The following is a 20,506-nucleotide window of genomic DNA, read 5'->3' on the forward strand; positions in this document are numbered from 1 at the left end:
AGGAAGCGTTAAAAAAAGGGTGTAGTGGTTGATAGATTATCTTATGTGACCTAATGAAGTGATTGATCAATGGACTGCATATAAAACTGGGAAAAAAATCATCAAAGCACCATTGACAAAAACATAATAAAAGATATCATAATTTGAAGAATAAGTCTGCACTTTATTATTCTCTCTCTGCTCTGTTTGTCACATCTGACAGCCGACACGGCACTAAGTTGAGTTAAACTGGGTGGACTCACTTCAAAGAAAGCTCTTTTTTTGAGACCTCAATGTCACATGGAAAGCTTCTTATTTAAAAACAGTCACTGAGGCCTATTACATTACATTTCTGGTACTTTTTTATCCAACATGTGTGTTAATAGTAGATTCTTTAAAAAACAGCAATGTTTTGCCTCGGTATAAAGTGAGGTTTAAAGTGAAAAAAGTTAGTATAGTGGCACAGAGTAAAGCTGCAGGATCTGATATGGTGTATTCTTTGTTTTTTAAACTTCAAACAATCTGCTCTTCTATCAGTTCATGCAGCTTACCTGTAACTCTCATTCTAACTTGTTCCCACAGTACGCAGGTAGCAAACACGACTGAGTCCAAAAGACGCCTGACAACCAGCAGCTCTCATGGGCAAGAGGGATAAGTTTCTTGGCTAAGATTAGAAGACTTCCTCAGATGACAGCCAAACGATCTGTGTCCTATAAGAGGAAACAGGACTTTAGGCTGTTGGGGCCGAACTGACCCCTGTGCTGGGCCTCCAGGTGAAGGACATGGCGAGCTAATGCCATTAAGAAACCGGCGGTCACTCCTCACATCGCTGAACTCTTAACTGAGGGCTGAAACACAGCTAATGAAGCAGACAATAGGACGTAATGGAAAGCTTTCATGTATAGTTACACATTAACCAACAGCAGTATTCTGAGGACCCCTTCATCCCTCTAGAGTGCTGGAGGTAAAAAGAAAAAAACATCAATGACCAAGTCTTTTACCGAGCCCATGACCAGAGGTTTTAAGATAAAAAAAAAAAAAAACTCTAAAAAAAAAAAAGTGAATTCAGGGGTAAAATTAAATCCTGAGAGAGATTTTACATTAAAAACTTGTTTTGGACATGTATTAAGATTTAGTCACCGTGAAGTAGAGCTGTAAAAATGTGTCTTTCCATTAGAATAACTGGAATGGTGCAAATTAGACGCAGATACCGATGCATAGTGATATAACTTTGATAGGTTTATACAGGGGGATGTGTTTTGTGCCTCCAATTCTTTTTCTTTTTTATTACCGTGTGGGTGGAACTCCAAAAGTTCATACTAGACAGTAAACACACTTACTGTTAGTAAACTAGCATACTATCTAATGATTTAATGTTCATTGGAATACCTCCAAAGAGCCTTTAAATACACACAGTTGATATGAATTTGTAGGGAAATGTTGACAGGAGCAACGTTTTGTAAATGTCTAAATCAAGTGTGTTACTGCTGTAATGTCATAGCAGTGATTAGCTGGTTTGAAACCAGATACAGCCAAATAGCACCTTAACTTACTACAAGCAAACTATAAGTATATCCCATTAAAAAGAAATCCAAATCTTTACAAAGACACCTTTACATTAAGGGGAAACACAAACGCTCAACAAAAACTCACCATTAACTCTCAACAGAACAGGACAGGAAGAGTTTTAACAAGCTAACCTAAGTGAGACTCAAAGAGTACGACATAAACGGAAATAAAAACAAACAGTCGACGTCACAGCTTCAGAAGACATAAACCAGAGTTACTTGTTTGGCCCCTCCCCTGAGGTTATATAAATATGAAACACATGCCGCTTTCAGAGAGACATGAGCTGCATGTGTCTTGTCTGCTGATTTACTGTGACTCAGGTTAGGTTACTCTCCACAACGAGGAGCGTGTGTCTGTGGTTGACACACTCAGAGCCTGAATGACACAATGGACAGGCAAGACAAACATACACAGATGTAAACTACAGGTATGAAAACACAGTTAGATATCGTGCTTTTAATCTTTACCATGAAAATAACCAGTGATAGTTCACCTAAATACAATTATAATAGAAGGCGATAAAAAGCAAGTCAAAAGTCCTTTATCAAAAACTGGATCTACCGAAATAAAAGTTTCAGCTCGTACTGAAAAATCAAGTAGTAAAATCCTTAAGCACTGAACAGGAAAGCACCGAACATGGGGGGGACAGTCTTCTCCAAAGCGGGGATGACATGCGACACTCGAACCCACAGACGCTGAACAGAGGACTTTTAGCCTCTGTACATGGGGCGTGCGAGCTTTAAACAAGCTTTAATTTTTGATTGTGCTGTTTTTTTTAATACGTGGTTTATATTCTACAATTCACTTAGCAGACACTTTTATCCAAAGCGACGTACAACAGAGAGTGTTGCTGTTGAAACCTGTGTGTTATGATGCTTTGTTTGTTGGCGTGTTCCTTCTATGGCGTTTTGATCTTTCTATTTTTAACTAATGTCCAGTGTCTAATAATCTATTATTATTATTATTATTATTATTATTATTATTATTATTAGAGATGGGACCAAGCTGATCTATTATCAGTATCATGTCCGATATTGAAGTAATTTGCGTATCGGACTGACGGTGTCGATCCAAGTCACCGGTCAAGAAAGATTGCGTCGCACTTTAAACATCCTCCACTCACACAGACCCACTCTGAAAGACGTTCAGACTGAACTGTAAGAAGTGCCCACAAATTGTCTCCATGGCAACATTCAGATGAGATGGAACAGCTCTCTCTCTATGTGTTCAAAAGTCGATTCTTACACTTCAGTTTAAAACTTCGAATTTGAAAACCTTACATTTGTTCCTGTGTCTTGTTTGTATGTATAGCCAGCACAATGCAATACAATGCTGGGTTTACTACAGCTTTGTGTAGCCTTACTCATACTACCAACTATAACATTATTAGTGATGATGTCAAAATATCTGAATAAGTATCGGTGCATATGTATAAGAATCGGATCGGAACTGAAGAAAAGTGGGTCGGTGCGTCTCTAAATATTATTTTCATAATTTTAGGAAAAGAGATATTCATGTATCGTTGACTTGATGACTTATCAATTAAACACAGAGTAAGATTGGTGTTTGATGATAATGATCCTGTATTATTAATCCTGGGAAGGAAATATTCTCCAACTTCAAATATCTGACTCCACAGAACTAAGACAACATTACATGTTTAAATCCCCTTACCAAAAAAGGGGAAAAAAATGAAGTGCAGAGAATTATTGGCATGTGATGTGGAAAGAAAGCAGATTGAAACAAAATGAGTGGCCACAAAAATAGCAAACACTGCTGAAGAGCCTCTTCAGAGCCAATGTTTCATCTGTCCACTCTCGGCTACTGTAGAACTATGGCAGTGCAACATGCAATCGTAAAACAAACTAGTTCTCTCTGTGGGCGTATAGAGTCTATTCTGAGGTAAAGTAACAAAAAGAACATCATTTTCAGGTGATGATATCAATGAAATCATACTTCTGAATATCATGTTTCTTTCTGCAATTAGATACCCTTCACTCTAACACACTGGTCCTTTTAGCTTGAAGTGCTAAATGCAGGGTTCTATCTCTCAGACTTCATCTGATGATGACAAACCCATTCAGGAACAACAGTGGGATAAAGGGTTCAGGCTTGCTGCTTTCAATATAAACTCAATGAAAAAAAACATAACTTTCGAAAATGTGAATGTTTGACAGTTTCCAATGTGAAATTTTTCCTTTAAAACAAATCAGATCCAAAATGATTCGACTGTTGATTAAAAATCATTACTTTGTTATTGCCAAAACATTTATGTAGGCTTCATGTCCGCAGGATGTCTCGACTCGTTTGTTTATTATATAAAGAAACTCACTTCAGTGGATGTGGTGTGACAGTTTTTTCCACTGTTTAAAAAACACACACACAGTTCAGATTTGGTAACATGTGTGTCAACAGTAAACAGCTTGATAGTACAGATAGGGCTGTAAAAGGTTGCAAACCCACCGCGCTGAATATTCAACAGGCTGGTTTTTCCCCTAATAAAAGTTCAGGCTGCGGCTTAAATGGAGGAAAAAAGCCTGCTGAGAAACTGGGATATTGTTTTTCAGAGCATCAGTGAGGGCTCGTGAGCATCAAAGCAGGATGTGTGTGTGTGTGTGTGTGTGTGTGTGTGTGTGTGTGTGTGTGTGTGTGTGTGTGTGCAGCAGCAGCGTGTAGAGCACTTCATGTTTTCAACATTTTGGGCACAGGTGTCTTTTTGAGGAGCATATTTGTGGTGGCAGAAAAATATGACGGGGTAGAAGTGTGTGTGTGCGTGTGTGTGTGTGTGTGTGTGTGTGTGTGTGTGTTGGTATTTTGGCGTGTTGGTTTAATTGCGGAACAAGCAGTGGCTACTTGTTGTCTCAGCTCTGCATCTGGCCCTCATTAAGAAATAACTTTGAAGCTTTGCAGGAGACGCTGCTGTGCCGACTATGGAGAAGACACGGGTCACACGCCTCACTCAGGACTGTAGTTCACTACTGTATGGAAGTGCGAGCTGCGGTATTGACCCTGGCTTTTGCTGTCCGACAGTTCGTTTCCCTTTGATGTCCGGCGCGAGCCTGCTGAGTTCACCCCTGGAGATCTTTCCCTCAAAGCCTTTCAATTATCCACGCGAGAAGGGAGGAACTTACAGGAATAAAAAGTCGACCGCAAGGATTTCTGTCTGGTGTTTTGTGAGTTAACTGTAACAAAGTCAGAAGAAGAAAAGGAAACACTTCCACCAACACCTAAAGGATAAAAGTAAAGATTTGCCATCATCAGGGATATGACCAAGCTATTCTGACACAACATGTAATTACAGTACAGTTCTGTGAGACTGTAAATGCTAACGAGACAATAATGATAACAACAACGTTTGAAAGGGACAGAATGACTATTTTTACCATCTCCGTTCAGTATTAGCATGCCAGCATTCGATCATTAGTACAATACTTAAAGTACAGCTGATGTGAATGTTATTAGTCAACTTAATGTACAAAATAGAGTCTATGCTAGTGACTGAGGAAGATGAGAAGATAAAGTCTCACTGAGGTTTTTCAAATCATCCCGAGGGAGAGGGAGGGGCCCACAAATATCTGCACCACATGACATTGCAATGCTTCCAAATAGTTGACAAGACAAAGCTGCAAAAGTAAACCCCGTGTTAACGCGAGAGGAAAAATGCAGAAAAAAAAAATCTCCAGGTGGGAGCTATAAAATCTTTGCAAGATTTAAAACCTCAATTTGCACAGGGAAGAATTTAAGGATTAATTGTTTAGCCGAAGTTTTCCACCTCTTGCGCTCGTTTTTCTTTCATACGAACAGGATCTGTGTCGTGGCACATGTATTGATGTTTTACTTAATGAAATAGAAGAAAAAAACTGACATTGCCATAGTTTTTCTTTCTACAGTTATCCAAAAAAAAAAAAACACTAGATAAATGTCTTCTGCCAATTTTTGAATAAAAGATGATCGTTACATTTTTAATCAACAAAGTATAACCTGCTCAGACAAAGATCACCACTGGGTTGCACCAACTCATTAAGGACTGACTTTTTGCACTATCTGAGGTGTTGCACCACTTCAGATAGTTGCAACAAAGGCAGAACATTTCAAATCTTACAACTAGCTTGTAGGTCCTAAGTGGTCCTTTAAATACGATTGTCATGGCGCATTGTTTTGAAGTTGGAGGAATGACAAAGAACACCTACATTGTAAGTATACTACTCTGTCCTGAATTAGAAATTACGTTTAAACTAGGCTATGTTTGAACTAACACATGCGCAGTGAAACAGCGCAGCAGTCCATAATGGGAGAGGATGAGAGAACCTTCAAGTCAATCCTGTGGCTGTATAATCACACATCAAGTTATTTCTGGTTCCATCACTTTCATCTCGGTGCTATTTTTCCGCTGGTAGCAGCCGCAGAGCTTTTGCTGTGCATGACAGTAAACATAGCATTGGATAAGCACTTGGCTCGACATTGAAAATGAGGATGATGTTAAGTACAACTGTCATTATGTTCATTCCTCTGTCTGACCTCCTCTGTGGAACCAACTTTAAAGAGCCCCAGCAAAAAAAAAAATGACTTCAGGAATGAGGATTTAAAGTTTACGGAGAAAAGTTTGGACCGTCTGTGAGACATATGTAGAATCCTGGATCTAAATCTAAAACATATTTGAAATATGTTCAAAAAGATTCATTTTAATCTGAAGAAAAAGTGAAAGAAGTTTGTCCAGTGTTCATTTTATCATCGGGTGACTTAAGTGTTTATTTTACAAAAGACAAGTAACTGCAGGTGCCAAAAAAATAAATCAATTACATTTACACAAAAATGAGCTGTAATCAACAATGGGAGCGCACTTTTATTTAGGTCAGAGGGAAAAAAAAGAAAAGGCTATAAATACCAGATTATACAAACAGTCTATTAAAAGATTGAGAACATTTTAGTCTCTATAAAAATAAACATGACCACTTATGAACACTGCTGTCAGCCTTGTCATTAATATTAGGAGTGGAGAGCACACTTTAGAGGGGTGTCTTCAAGCTGTGCCTCTATTTTAAGACAGTGCTTTATCTTGGCAGCTGCTCTCCAGAGGTTCATTGTCTCTCAGAAGGATTTGGTGCTGATAAAAATAGCAGATCTGAACGTTTAAAGTTGGACTTTTCAGGCTGCAATATCATGATGGAAAAAAAAAAAAAAAAAAACATTGGTATCTCACACAGCTGGGCTCAATAGTATCTTGCACAAAATATGTGAAGATGTGGTTGATCTGAATAAATGATTTATTCTGTTGGATCACAGCCTGGTGAGGCTGGTGGCCTAGAAAACTGGCACTGCAGCCTTGAGCTCCACCTACGATTTATTGCTCTGAGACTAACTCTTTTCAGTCTGTAGGAAAGAAATCAGCTGCTTGACATTTTCTGACGAGCTACAAAACCCTTTTTTTTTTTTTGCAAAGTGCTATAAACAGTTGTGCCATCTTTAATTGGCTGAATTAGATATAGCCTTAAGCTTGTTCAAAGTTATGACACTTGACTTTGAAGCAAGTGCAATTATAGCTGGCACCTAAACTGTTTAGGATAATGAAGCCCTGAAAGAATAAGTATAACATTTTTCATCCCTCATCAACAAAGCACTCCAAATGAGCAATTTACTGTCCTGTTTAGTTTAAGAAATATTGCCCTCTGCTCTATCACTGAGGTGTTTATTATTCCTCAAACTTCAAAGGATTATATTTGAATCACTGTTACTACAGCAGCCCTTTATATCACGAATCAGCTGCAGGGAAGTTACCCTGAGCAGTGACACAGGATTTGACCCACTCAGTTTAGGACACACAATCTTTGAGAGACATTTTTTCTTTAAACGATGTGATTCCTTCTGTTGACAACAACGCCCCCTGGAGGCAAAAGATGGATCAGATACAGAGAGCATGTAACTCTGTTAAAAAAACAAAAAACAGGCAGGACTATTCAAGGTTTGTAATTCTTTTGTTTTCCTTAATCACATTCAGGATATCATGAAATGCTCCTTTCATCTCTACATGCAGCAGCAGATCATTTTCTATGTTAAAGTTACAGAAGCAGAAACTCTTCACAATCACCTGACCAATCTGTCAATAATATAGACTTTACAATATCCATGCCGAACTATCTGAAGAAATTAGTCATCGCTGAACGTGAAGATGGCTTAAAATTTGATTTGTTTCATTCTTTTTTTTTTTTTTTTCAAAATAAATGATCCGTTACATATTGCAGCTTCACACTTTCTCTTCTCCTACTACAGCTGTGAAAATACAGTTCATTCAATTTTTAGACACTTATTGCATAAAAACTGCAGATTGAGGTTTGCGGACTCACGGTTCTCGTTAATGCAAAAAAATAGCTTCAGCTTCAAACACTCCGTTTTACTTGGCTCAACATCAAACTGCCTGTTGTGTGAACCTTCAAAGAGATTTTACAAGTCCCAAAAACCTGGTAATTTTAGCAACTGCACTTACAAAGATTGTCAAATTTTGAGCTGCTTTTTTTTAAAAAAAAAAGAGACATAAATAAACCTCTAGGGAATAAAGCATTTGTAGTTATTCTAGCTCTGCTTCTCAACATCATTCTACTCTTCCTCACTTACTTGCTCATTCTAGTTTGGACCACTTTGAAACTCCCACTCTTTCCCACTTCCTGTTTCTCTTTACCAACATGCTCCTCTATCATTTTTCCCTCCACATCCTTATCTGCCTCCTCTCCCAACCCCCTCTGTCCTCTGTCCAGCCTGCACTTGACCAGAGGACAGGCTGGAGCCTCTTATTTGTTCAGCTCTTGAGTGGAGTCACATAGGCGGAGAGGGGAGCCATGAGCTGGTGAAAACACCCCACCCCTCATCACCTCATAAAGGTGTTGCAGAAGGTTTAACATCAATTTCAAGTAAAGTTATACTCGTAAAAATCCAACAATAGAGAAGTTACAGCTATCTAACCCTCATTTGACCTTAAATACATTTAAGTGAATGTTTAGAAATACAAAATATATACTAAGGGAATAAAAAAAAGGAAAGATAAAAGGATACTCTAGGTTATTTTTTTTAATGAGCCAAAAGAAAATTGCCACTTATCCTCGTCTAAAGATACCTGCAGATGAATTGTCAAGCTCCAGTAAGAGACTTACACTCCCAGAGCTTTCACTTCTGTTGTCAGCTTTCTCAAAAGAGGCATTGTGGGAGAAATTCCCCAACCTTAAGTGCTCCAGTGTTTGCTTTTGTGCCAAGTGAGCCCACTCCGCTGACCTTTTGGAGATGGACCAGTGAGATCCACTATGTGCCCTCTTCACTCTGACAGCAGCCACACAGTGAACTACAAGCTAATTAAAGTGACAAGAGCAGGGAACACTGCGCTTTAACTAAAGACTAACTCAGACAGAAGCCCACAAAACACTGACAGACAAATATCCTAAAAACACTTTCTAGAAAGAAACTTAGTAAAGTTTTACACCCAACACCTGCAAGGGGAATCCTTACTTTTCCATATATCCAAACAAAATATATTCTGGTATACTTGTGCGAGTTTCTGCGCCAGCTCACATGTCCATTAGAACAGACAAATATGTAGAGAATGTTTTTGGAGACAAAGACAAACTTCAACCGTCGTCATTAGATTGTTTTTGTTCAGGGTCAACATAGACACTTGAGCTGCTTGTCTAATTATGGTGTTAATGAGTAACAGACCAATTACCTTCAGGGGAAAGGCAGGGCTGTGATGTAAAGAGAGGACACACAATGACTTGAAAGGAGGACAACACAGGATTTTGAAGCAAGTTGTCACACAAGCGTGCAACCAGATACCCTGCCATCAACTGATAATGGAAAAGTATGTCTCTCTCTGGATGATGGCGCCTACAGTGACAGAAAAATCAAGGTAAAGCCATTTCGAGAGCAACTACATCTTCCAAGAAAAGCAGCAGCTATAAGCCTGACAATTCAAACCCTCAAATACTGGAAAAGCATGTCTCTCTCTTTGGATGGTGGAGCCTACAGTGACAGAAAATCAAGGTAAAGTCAGTAAAAAAATCAAGTAATCGTACCCCTCTTCCAAAGAAATGTTACAACCTAATTTCTGAAAAATACAAAACATATATATTGGCTTATTTTGAATTGAAAATCAGGCGCTGGAAATCTATATAACAATCAGCAATCCCCCTTTTTTTATCTCTGAGGGCTGCCGTACCAGCTGTGTCATGGTCCAGATCCTGGGAATAAAAGATGGCCTAGCATCACCAGGGAGCAGAGCAACAACAACCTGCCAGCCTCAGGGGCTTTCCAACACAACATGGGCACCAAACAAGCTTTTCAAAAGATGTTTCCATTTATCATTGAATGTGAATCTTTTAACAGCTTGGCTTCTAAAAGCAGTTTGTCTTCCGATTGATTAAAATCTGCATCGATCAATGTCATTAACTGAGGGCTGCAACTGACTGATCAACAGGTGGCAGAAGAACTTGTAAATATGGGAGGTCATCCTTTAAACCTGGTCAAAAAATGAAAATAAAGAGATTATGATTCAACTGTTGGTTTTGGTCTTTTAAGGGTATTTGTAAAAAAAAAAAAAAAAAAAAAAAAAAAATGAAGTCTCAAGTAACACCGTTTAAATGGATCCTGAACACAAATCAACTCCAAAATAGGGAATGCTGTTCTTGTGATCTTCTGTGTTTATTGTGACAATCACAAAAATAATACTCAGTTGAACTGAGCCCATTATCTTATCTTTAATATCACAATATAAATCACATCCACACCAAAGCTTTACCAAAAGGAGCACATACTCAAGTTTTGGTCGATGGCATATGAAAAACATAGCTGCAGGAAGTCAGATCCAATAGGAAGATACAATGTGTCCCATGCTACATGCGGTGTTGTTAATGTCAAATGTGTAGTTGGTTGGTAGTCATCATTTGTGTTTTTATGCAAAGAATTTGGCAGACATTGTCTCGCACTGCTCAAGTGTTATTTATAATATTTTCGGCATGGGGGAAAAACAGCCTTCGATCACCTGTTCAATCATTGATATGATCCAATCCCACCACAAGGGGCAACATATCTCAGTGTTTCCCCTACCATTATATTAGGGGGGGCGAGAGCTCAAATTCACTACAATTAAAGAATAATCCATGCTTTGTAAACAATTACGAGCCAGGAGTAAATAGGGTTAGGGTTAACTCTAGTTTCAAAGAAATGGCAGCGGAAACTTAAGCTCCATAGCAGAGGTAACAGTGTCCTATAAAAACTCTATTAAACAGACAATTCATGTTCTTGACTTTCTTTCTATGGCAGTAACACTTGCATTACAAAAAGGGAACCAGTTTTGGTTCAAATGGGTACTCAACCTCAAAAACACAAATCAGTTCAAAAGGGAACTACACCAGAGAAAAAATACACATTTATTTTACATATCTCACCGTTGACACATTCCGGCCTAACTATGAATTCAGTTTTTACACAACACGGACTCAAACACAGTCCATTATTGAAACACAAAGATTTAATTCATTGTCTCACCTTTATGTGCAACTATAGGCTTTTATATAATTTCTACGTATTTCCTTTATTTGCCAAGTTTCTTATTTCAGCTGGGTTGTCTGTGAGTTAAAAATCTTCAGTAGAAAAACATCTAATTTAAATGAAATGTAAAATATATTCACGTCCATCTGCTGCCCACTTGTCCCCAGCTGGCCTTGACGCCGGCTGGCTTTTGTGATTTTCTCAGCTTGCTCTCAGGCGGCGTCATTGTTTATCATGGCACTGTCAGGACTACACTTGCTTAATGTGGTGATGATATCAGAGGTTTGGCCTGATAGAGGGCTTCAATGTCAAGTCATCAGAGATATCAAGCATTGCTTTTATTGCTGATCAAGCGCTGAGGCACAAATAAAAGTGGCGACAAGGAGTTTATTTAGAGTTCATGTGCGCACTGAGCACAGATAAGGGTCACTTTATCCATCAGATTACACTGACAGTAACTCATAGCAGAAGATCCAAAAGTCGAAAATACTCCATTTACTCCTCATTCATTCCAAATGTTCTCTTTTTTAAGCTTTCAATTGAAATGAACCACTTGTGTTTTCTTGAAGCAGAATCCCAAAAGGAACAAGGAAATGGCTGAAGTTTGGGACGAGGGAGAGGGAGGCAGAGAGAGTGCTTACTAATCCCTTTAGGGTGGGAGCTAAATGATTGGTTCCACTGAGAGGGGGAGATAAAAAAAAAGATGCGTGTGTGGAAGAGGAAAAGAGGTGGTGGTGGTGGTGGTGGTGGTGGTGGGGGGGGTCTCTTGGTTTGATGACAGCAACGATGAGGCCCAAACCTTCTCCAAAGGAAACGCTTCTCTTTCTTTTTTTCACTCCCTGTTAACATATCTAGACTTCCTCATTGACAGCGCTCCAAGCTGTCCACACAAAACTGGTGACTTGCCAGATCCAGCCACAAAACAGGACAAAAGATACTTCATGAAAAGGCTAAGGAGGCCTAAATTGAGAATTAAAGAAAAGAATCATATACTAGGAATAATACGCCAGATTAAAACTGTAAATAAAAGCTGCTGACATGAAGACTGAAATGCTTTTTTTCTGTTGACATGAACAAAGATTTGATCAACATAAACATAGTTTAACTCTTTGTATATAACATATTGATTAGAGTTTAATGAAGTTGCTGAATAACATCTTGGGTAAAAACTGAACTAAACAAGTCTTAACTACCTTCTTCTTTCTGCTCAGTCCTTGCTAAATGCTACAGGGCAGTACAGCTTTCAATGCACCAAAATTAAACTAAATATCAGCATCGAGACAATTTTTTTGTTACCCGGACAACATACAAACAAAAACAAGTCAAGTGAGGTTGACAAGACTGAGAACTCATACATATATTTTATGGGGTTGCATAAAATCATGTGAACTAAGGACAGAAACATGTTTCCTCACTTCACCTATGCAAAAAAGTTTTTTTTTGTAAATTGGGATTCAACATAATCAACCAATTTCTCTACACATTTAAAAATCCAGTGTTTTCACTGCAACAATATTTAGTAGATTTGAAGATTAACAGCTGTAGCTAAACTTTAGTCACACTATGGGGGGCTAAAATATGGAGGGGCTGCACAGATGGAACGACATCCCCTCACAACACTAACCCTGACATGCTGCACAGTCCACACTAAACCATACTAAACCTGCACAGGCACATGCGTGGAAAACACAGTCAAACACCACATTTCATCAGTTCTGAAAAGTGTGTCCTTCAATACTGACAGCCTGACAATCCACTCAAGAAGTTTCCCATTCTTCAAGAACAACAAAATAAAAAGCTTCCTGTCATCCAGCTTCAGGAAGTCGTTAAAGCACCAAATGGGTGTTTGGCTCACCTTTATGTGTCACAGGTGAAGGAAAACAACAGAGTGTAAAACAAAAACAAGCCACATGTGTTTAAACTCAAGGAGTCTAATAATGGCTGACATCACACAAAATCTAAAGGAACTTTGTTAAATTAAATGTGAACTTTTAATTAAATATCTTTGGATTTGTAATTGCTGAAGGGGCAAGAAAAACATGACAGAAATTACATTGTTTTGTGGAGAATTGTGATGGCAATTGTTTCACCATCATGATGGACCCTGAGAAACTGTGTGTGCTGTTTTGACTCACTCTAAAAGATGTAATATAGACTACTCATTCAATCAAGAAACACATCTAGGAAAACTTAAAATGAAAACTTTCTCACCTTTAGAGTTCATTTTGTTTCTGTTTAATACCAATAAGGAGTACAAAGTAAAAACATGAAAACCTCCCATCTTTATTGGATAAGAGAACAAGTGCAATTTCGGTAGAAACATTTTTGTTTTGTGAGTGGAAAAAAAAAAAGGAGTTTTCTTTGCTGTTCGTGAGCAGAGGAAGCTGTTTTAACTGTTGGACTAACTAATGACTTCCGTGTCGTCTTTTTCATTATTCGGGCCTTGGCTCGCAGTCACAGGGTCACAGGCTACAAAAACAGTAGCATGCCTTCATTGCTAGAATGCAACACATTGTATTGTGTTGGCAGTGAAGGGGTGAGGGAGTGAGGAGGAGGGGTGGGGGTCTTCTCAGTGGGAGTCATTCTGGTCGACAAAAGCAGTGACATTCCACTGGAAACACTGTGGCATTATGGCTGCCCTCTGTTTTTGGTGGAAGTGGGAATCCTCCCGCTGAACAAAGGGATCAACTCCCAGGATATTCTGGGAATTTTCAATGTCACCTTTGGGAGTGATTCATAGAGAGAGGAAAGAAAAATAACAATTCTTCCATTGCTGTCAAAACCATTCAGCATTTTATTGCTCATGAAAAGTCGTGTTTTGATAGCAAATCATGTTTTTCAAGCTCATTGTGACCGCTCTAACAGGGACAAAATATGTTTTCAGTGAACAACATTTCAAGTGTTAAATGATGAAATGTGTTCTCTCTCATTCTGTCTCTTTAAGTGCTTTCATTGTATATTTTTATTTTTGTGCCTTGATTTTGATATGTTAAAGACATGCTCTGCATTAAACCAGTTTGTAAACAGCCTGTTGTTTCCACAACAGTCCTGTGAAGAGATCCCTAGTTAAGCCTTCACTTTTGGAATTGAAACTCACAAATTAGTTAATGAAGCCTCTTGGACACAAAGACACATTATTTAGACTTTGATAACAAACTCAAAGACGGTGTTCTTTTCGTTGTGACGATGGCACCAATTTTTTAACCCTCTCTTGGCAAAATCAAAATATCACTAACATAAAACCTCCAAAAGATAGGGTGAATGTTGTCCTTGGTCGCAGTTTGAAAAATATTTCAGAGGTTTCGTTTCTTAAAAAAGCCATTTTCATTGCCGTGATAAATGCACCCAAACTTGGTAGCAATGACCATTCTTTCATATGCAGATACTGTGCCCAATTCAGTTAAACCAGTTCGGGAAAGGTTCTCCCGATGTCTTGCAATTCCTAAGGATAATCTGTAGTCCAGTCATAATAGCAGTCTGTATCCACTGACTTTGTAGCAATTTTGAAATCAACAAGATAAAGCTAGTTAGCTCACTAAACCAAGTGGTGTAAAGTTAAATTTTTATGTGTTCATGTGCACCATCAAGAAAACAATTTTAGTTCGAGTGGGAAACCTGAATAAATATAAATGTTTTTTATTTCAATATAAAATAGAAATACCAGTAGATAGACAAACCAGTTCAACTGAAAATGTAGTGTCTTCTCGTCTTTCCACCAAATAATAGTATCAAGACTCATGGTATCAGTATCTATAAAACAATTTTATATATTAACGATCCCACCCCTCAGTGTCCGACTCCATACCTGTTGTATTAAAGTCCTAACAGCTTGGTTCTCTATTTCAATTAAACACATATTTTATCTTAAACAAAATCACTTTGGAGACAAGTAAAGACTAAACACTTGTAAATGATCCCAATGAGTCCTTGTAATGACTTGATGAATCACTATCCATCCATCTCTAATGAAGAGACAGCCTACACACAGAAGGAAATGTCCATGAGCAAATATTGACTTGAGTGGTGACCCGTGGTCGGCTGTTATTTCAGTGACACTGGAGGGCCGGAACAATCAGCTGGTGGTGAGGTTTGGTGACAGATGTCACTGAATATGTAAAAGAACCAGACGAGAAAGGAAAGGAAGGTAGCTGTAGCAACAATAGACAACTGATAAACTGGAAATGTGCAACATCGTTTGATGAATCTGAGGTCAAACCATCATATCCTGTTTTCATTAAAAATATAAGCTCATCGGAAAAGTGAGAAACAAAAAAAAATAAACAAGAAGCAGTGTTTCATTTTTCAGACTAGTCAGCCGGAAACACATGCCACCTCATGTTAAACAAACTTTTTCTGAACACATAAGATATAAAAGGGCTGATAGAATAATTGATGATTTAAAAAAAAAAAATGGCCACCCTTCATATAACAATCACTCTTTTCATCTATTATTTGCAAAACATATTCAGAATAACACTTTCAAATATTGTTGGAAAGATTAAGGGGACATTTCAGACCAGCTAAGACAAGATTTATGTATACTGGTTCGAGAAATAGAAAGGAAAACAAAACAGGTGTCCAACAACTTTAGCTGTTCTTAAATGGTCTCTGGATGTGCTTTTTTACTTTGGTTCTTATATCCACCACTGTGCTCCGGCAACATACACATTTTACCTCAGCTGATCAATACATGCTCATGTTGCTTATATTAATTCCTATTGTGTCCTACGATGGCAGGAAGCTGGCAGGAGTAGAGGCAGAGGAACATGTGCTTCTCTCTCCTCTGAGGGGAAACTTGTATCAGTCAGGAACGGTCAGGAAGAAAGACTATGGACAACGTTGCCATGGCGAACTGCCCAACACTTTGTGGAAACTGAAACCTGATAGTGCGAGGTGCCATTGTCAACCTGACTTCACCACGGCACATTGATTAGGAGTTAAGTCACACATTCAAAACACTACAAAACATCTCAGAGCACATCAGCTTGGCATGTAAACACTCAAGTATCAAAAACCATGTTTGTGTTGCTAACAGAGCATTTTTCAACTGTGCATATTTATGAAAGTTAAAATACAGCCTCATACTAAAAACAGTCCCTCTGTAGAGTGCTGACAGCAGGCCCTCATGTGCACAGTAGCTTCAACCAGCAGATAAGATCAATGGTGTCACCAGGGAGTCAATTTCCACTGTTAACAAAGCCCCGCTGACCACAGGAGGAAACCATTTACAGTAGCAGTTCAACAGTTTACTGAGAAACGCCCGATCTCCTTCTTCAGGAAAGATGTTAATACACCCAATCAAGTGCAAGGGGCCGCAGACAAGGTTTTAAAAAAGACCTCCAGACTGGAAAATAACAGTTCACGTTTTTCAGTCACATGCACAACAGAAATCAGATATCAACTTAAATCAGGGGATTATTTGATGAGGAAACTTCCAAACACATTTTTTATCGTAGAGATTGCATGCACAACAGATAACGGGGCTTCACTTTAAACTAATCAGAGAGCTAATTTCTAAAATATTAAGTGAGTTCTGAGAAGCTGTGACCAATGACTATTACTGACTATTACGTGTTTAAAAGGAAGAATGTGCGGCTTTTTGATCCAGTAGATGTCGCCCTTGAGAACCAGCATTAAACCAAAACAGACTACAAACTGCTGTTTGGCGACACCTGCGGTATTCTGAAGCCTCCGCTCTCCTCCAGCAGGCACACCTCCAACCCCTCTCCACTCGCTTTCGCACAAAGGAGTTATCAATTAGTACGCACCATAATTAAGCAACATTAATCGCAAGTGGCGGACAAAATTGTGGGTTTTTTTTGCTCAAGATGATGGCCTGTGGTCTGCATTGTTGTGTTAGCAGGCTAATGTTAGCGCACTTTGGTTAACTAATTGCTTCACATTGCACATAAATTGAAATGGAATGAGCGGGATTTAAAGACCCTTATGTCACTTCCAAATAAACAATGAGCGACGTTATTCTTCTTTTCTCTAGACCTTGACTAATCCAGCTTTAAACGCAAGGCCGTCCCGTCCATGTAAACATGATCTGAACACAGCTTCAACAACAGTACAGCTGGTGGGACTCAGGCGTCTCACTCATTGTAGACAGTCATGACTCAGAGTGACATTTACACAGGATCTACTTGATTTCTGAGATATTTATGTGTAAAATGTCTCATATTCTACCTTAAAAAGTAAAAACATTAGAAACGTGTTAAGAATGTCTGTGTTAGGATTATTTAAGTTCAATAAACACGTGTGATGCAGATGTATTATACATTATTTACAATCTATGCACATGCTGTTATATGCTGAATAAAGCTGAAGCCATTAGCTGGAGAAGTCACACCTCTGTGAATCATTCATTATTTTCTTACTGGAAAGCTCAGTGACACATGACACACTAACCAAGTTGAACTACAGTAGCTTAAACCAACGCAAGTGTAATTAGTAATGAAAGGTTACTCAGGTAATAACATTAACAACAATTACCTGAGTACTTGCACCCATCTCTAGTTGTTGATCGGATGCCACTGACCTCTGGTTTTTGTAGTAAACTGATTTTTCAAGTGTTAAGATATTAAATCCCCTAGTCTACCTCCTCTATTTCTGGTTTACTCTCTGCTGTCTGTCTTTCTTATAACAAGGAAACTTATTAATTATGGCTGGGAATTTTTTATTTTTTATTATCATTTATTTTCTTCAGCCGATGTCAGATAAAAACCTAAAAATGAAACAAGCACCACACAGTCCACAAGAAACAACAGAGACCCTTTGATATGGTGGCTCTTGGTGTGGATGTTTTATCAGAAGCTGGGCTCAAACTGACACCTCTCACAAAGCATGAACGCAGAACCAAAGACGAGAAGCACCGAAGTCTCTGCACCATGGTTATGTGTGAAATACACAAGTAACCAAGCTGTTAAAATAAAAGCAGTTACCTCAGTTAAAACAATAGAGCCCGAGCCAGGCTAAGGGTCAGGTTGACTGGATCGTTACTGGAGATGTGTTAAAGCAGCAGCTGTAGACACAACATTCACCAACTCAACACCCACAAACAATCCTAGTATCCAGACCGGACAACCAAATCACACAAAAACTCACAGATATCACAAAGAATACTTCAAGCAATCAGATCAATACAGTAAAAACATGGTTATTACATTTAACCATCAGAATGCATAACTTTATATATATATATTATACAGAAACAATGACACATTACTGCTGCACAGGCTGAGTAAACTGTGCTAAAACACAAGGTGTTTCACGTCTGCAGGTCAAATGAATCCAAATCCACTGCAGAAAACAATAAACGAAAAGTCATGTCAGCATTTGTGACTTAACTCACTCAAAAACATATTCTGAACTCACCTCACTCAGGTCTTAAAGACCTCAAAGTTATTCGGGGTAAGCATTCCCCTTAGCTGCACGCTCACAGCCTGCTCACAGTACAACCAAAGAGAGAAATGAGGGATTAAACATGGAGACATCACCCTCGCTGTCTCACACAGAAAAGCACGAGCCAATCATAATACAGCCGTTCAGACAACAAGCGCACACACATTGTAACTTGACAACAGCAGCGAGTGAGGGAGACTGTAATACGAGCAGCCTGGTGACCAGAAGCCGAGGCTCTTGGCTCCTCTCAGCCGTAAACAGTGGAATTGCTGGCCGGAAACACACTGAACAGCTCTTTCTGTGGCGTTTAGCAATATGGAGGTGTGGAGGAATTGGGAGGCTTAACAAGGCAAATGAATTGTAATACTCCACCCAAAATGTATCTGTTGAAAGGGAGAAGCACCTTTGTACTTTGATTTAAAGTGGATTGAAACTGACAGTTATTTAATTCATAGCTTCATCTGCCAATCTTTTGTTGATTTATAATGTCTAGAATTGTTTCTTAACTACATCACCCTACAGGAGTTTCATGTTTTCCCTCACACAAGATCTGTGAGAAAATACTGCACATTTCAGTGTTAAGATTGTTGTACAACAGGTGAGAGCAACACATGTTCCCCAAGTTTGTAATGTATCACATCAAATTGAATTCAATGTAATGTATCATAACAACAGATTAATCGACCGACAGAACAAAACACACTTGCATCAATGCTTTCTATTTGTAATCCAGCACTTTTTGCACTTTGCACACTTGTAAAAAGTTAACACACATAGTTTGACCTGTTAATAGACATTGGAACGAATGTTCATTTTTGATCTTTGAATGCATTTCTTCACAGATGTTTTCGCTCGCAATGCATGTCTGTCTGTGTTTTGTTGTTGTCAGAGTCAAATCCCTTAGGTGTTCACATTGTCCAAACTGAATACCTGTTCTTAAAGTTTGTACGTTTTCACTAAGAAAATATTCTGGAAGAAAAAAAATAAACTGCACACAGTAAACATTGGCGAGCATGTCACATGTTTACAGCATTTTACAGAGTTTTAAGAGTTGAGTTCTGGCTACATTAAATAAGACTGCCTAGACTGCCTTTTTGTGGAATGCATCAACTTGACTGGCAAAGTCTGTGCATGTCTGCATAGCTGAGGGATTATCACAGTATCAATTGAGCCCTGAGTTCCCTCTGCACCTGCCTTGTCCTGCTTAAAGTACAAGAAACAGGCGGGATTTTGTCACTCCTCCCTTTCTCTTAAGACGTGTCTTTCATTCACAAGAAGCTCTGACCAGATAATAACAAGCTGAGGATGAGCTCCTTCTACAAACCAACACTTCCCCTGACACAAAGAAAGCCATGCAAGTTGTAAATACAACCTTTCAAAGTTGTGCTGATCGACCGTCATTTCTGGAGTACATCAAAAATCTGGGTGGAGCAGTAACAAGACTGCTGCTTTGAAACATGCTCTATTCCCTTCTCTATGTTTCTTCAAGTAGGTTAGGTTGTATCAGAAGGCCCTACTTTATTTTCCAGCGCATGAACAGCATAGACCTAAACTGTGTGTGAAAGTTTAGCTATTTTTTTTTAAATAAATTCATATTGTAGAATGCACAAGGCCGATAAAGATAATTGGGTGTTTCAGCGTACACTGCCCCACCACATTCTCGTTTTTCTGCCACTCCTCCCGTTGTGATCAACTATTTGTTTTGAGATTTTACCACAACCAGAGGTGTGGCAGAAAAAAAACCATTTACAACAAGCGTTGTCAAGCTGTGAGCATTTCTTTAAGGGCGTCACTCAAGTGAGTAATTTATTTAATTCGCAGGATCATCGCTTTAGCTCTGGCAGAGACCATTTTCAGTCTCAAGAATTAACTTGTGTCCAATATAAGCACAGCTGAAACAGACCCTCCTCCATCAGAAACCATTAATAATCTAAGCGTATTATCCGTGAAACTCTCGAAACAATCAAAAGTGATTGTATTTTGTGTCAACATGTTGGGTAAACCAAAGCGTGTGGTCTGTGTGTCA

General features: G+C 38.7%; 1 protein-coding gene across 3 annotated transcripts in view; it reads right to left on the reverse strand.

Moving 5' to 3' along the window:
• The window catches only part of kank1a (KN motif and ankyrin repeat domains 1a), a 54,667-nt gene that overhangs the window by 29,438 nt on the left and 4,723 nt on the right, over nucleotides 1-20,506 (reverse strand). The window contains exon 1 of one of the 3 annotated variants that reach the window (XM_065947710.1): nucleotides 18,454-18,559. The exons of 1 other annotated variant lie outside the window; for it this stretch is intronic. The gene's annotated coding sequence lies outside the window, so the exon portion shown is untranslated. Of the gene's footprint in view, nucleotides 1-530; nucleotides 618-18,453; nucleotides 18,560-20,506 lie in introns of those variants that run through there. One more of the 3 variants, XM_065947712.1, reaches the window with a different exon arrangement.

This window comes from Labrus bergylta, chromosome 2 (assembly GCF_963930695.1).
Source record: "Labrus bergylta chromosome 2, fLabBer1.1, whole genome shotgun sequence".
In the NCBI taxonomy this organism is placed as follows: domain Eukaryota; kingdom Metazoa; phylum Chordata; class Actinopteri; order Labriformes; family Labridae; genus Labrus; species Labrus bergylta.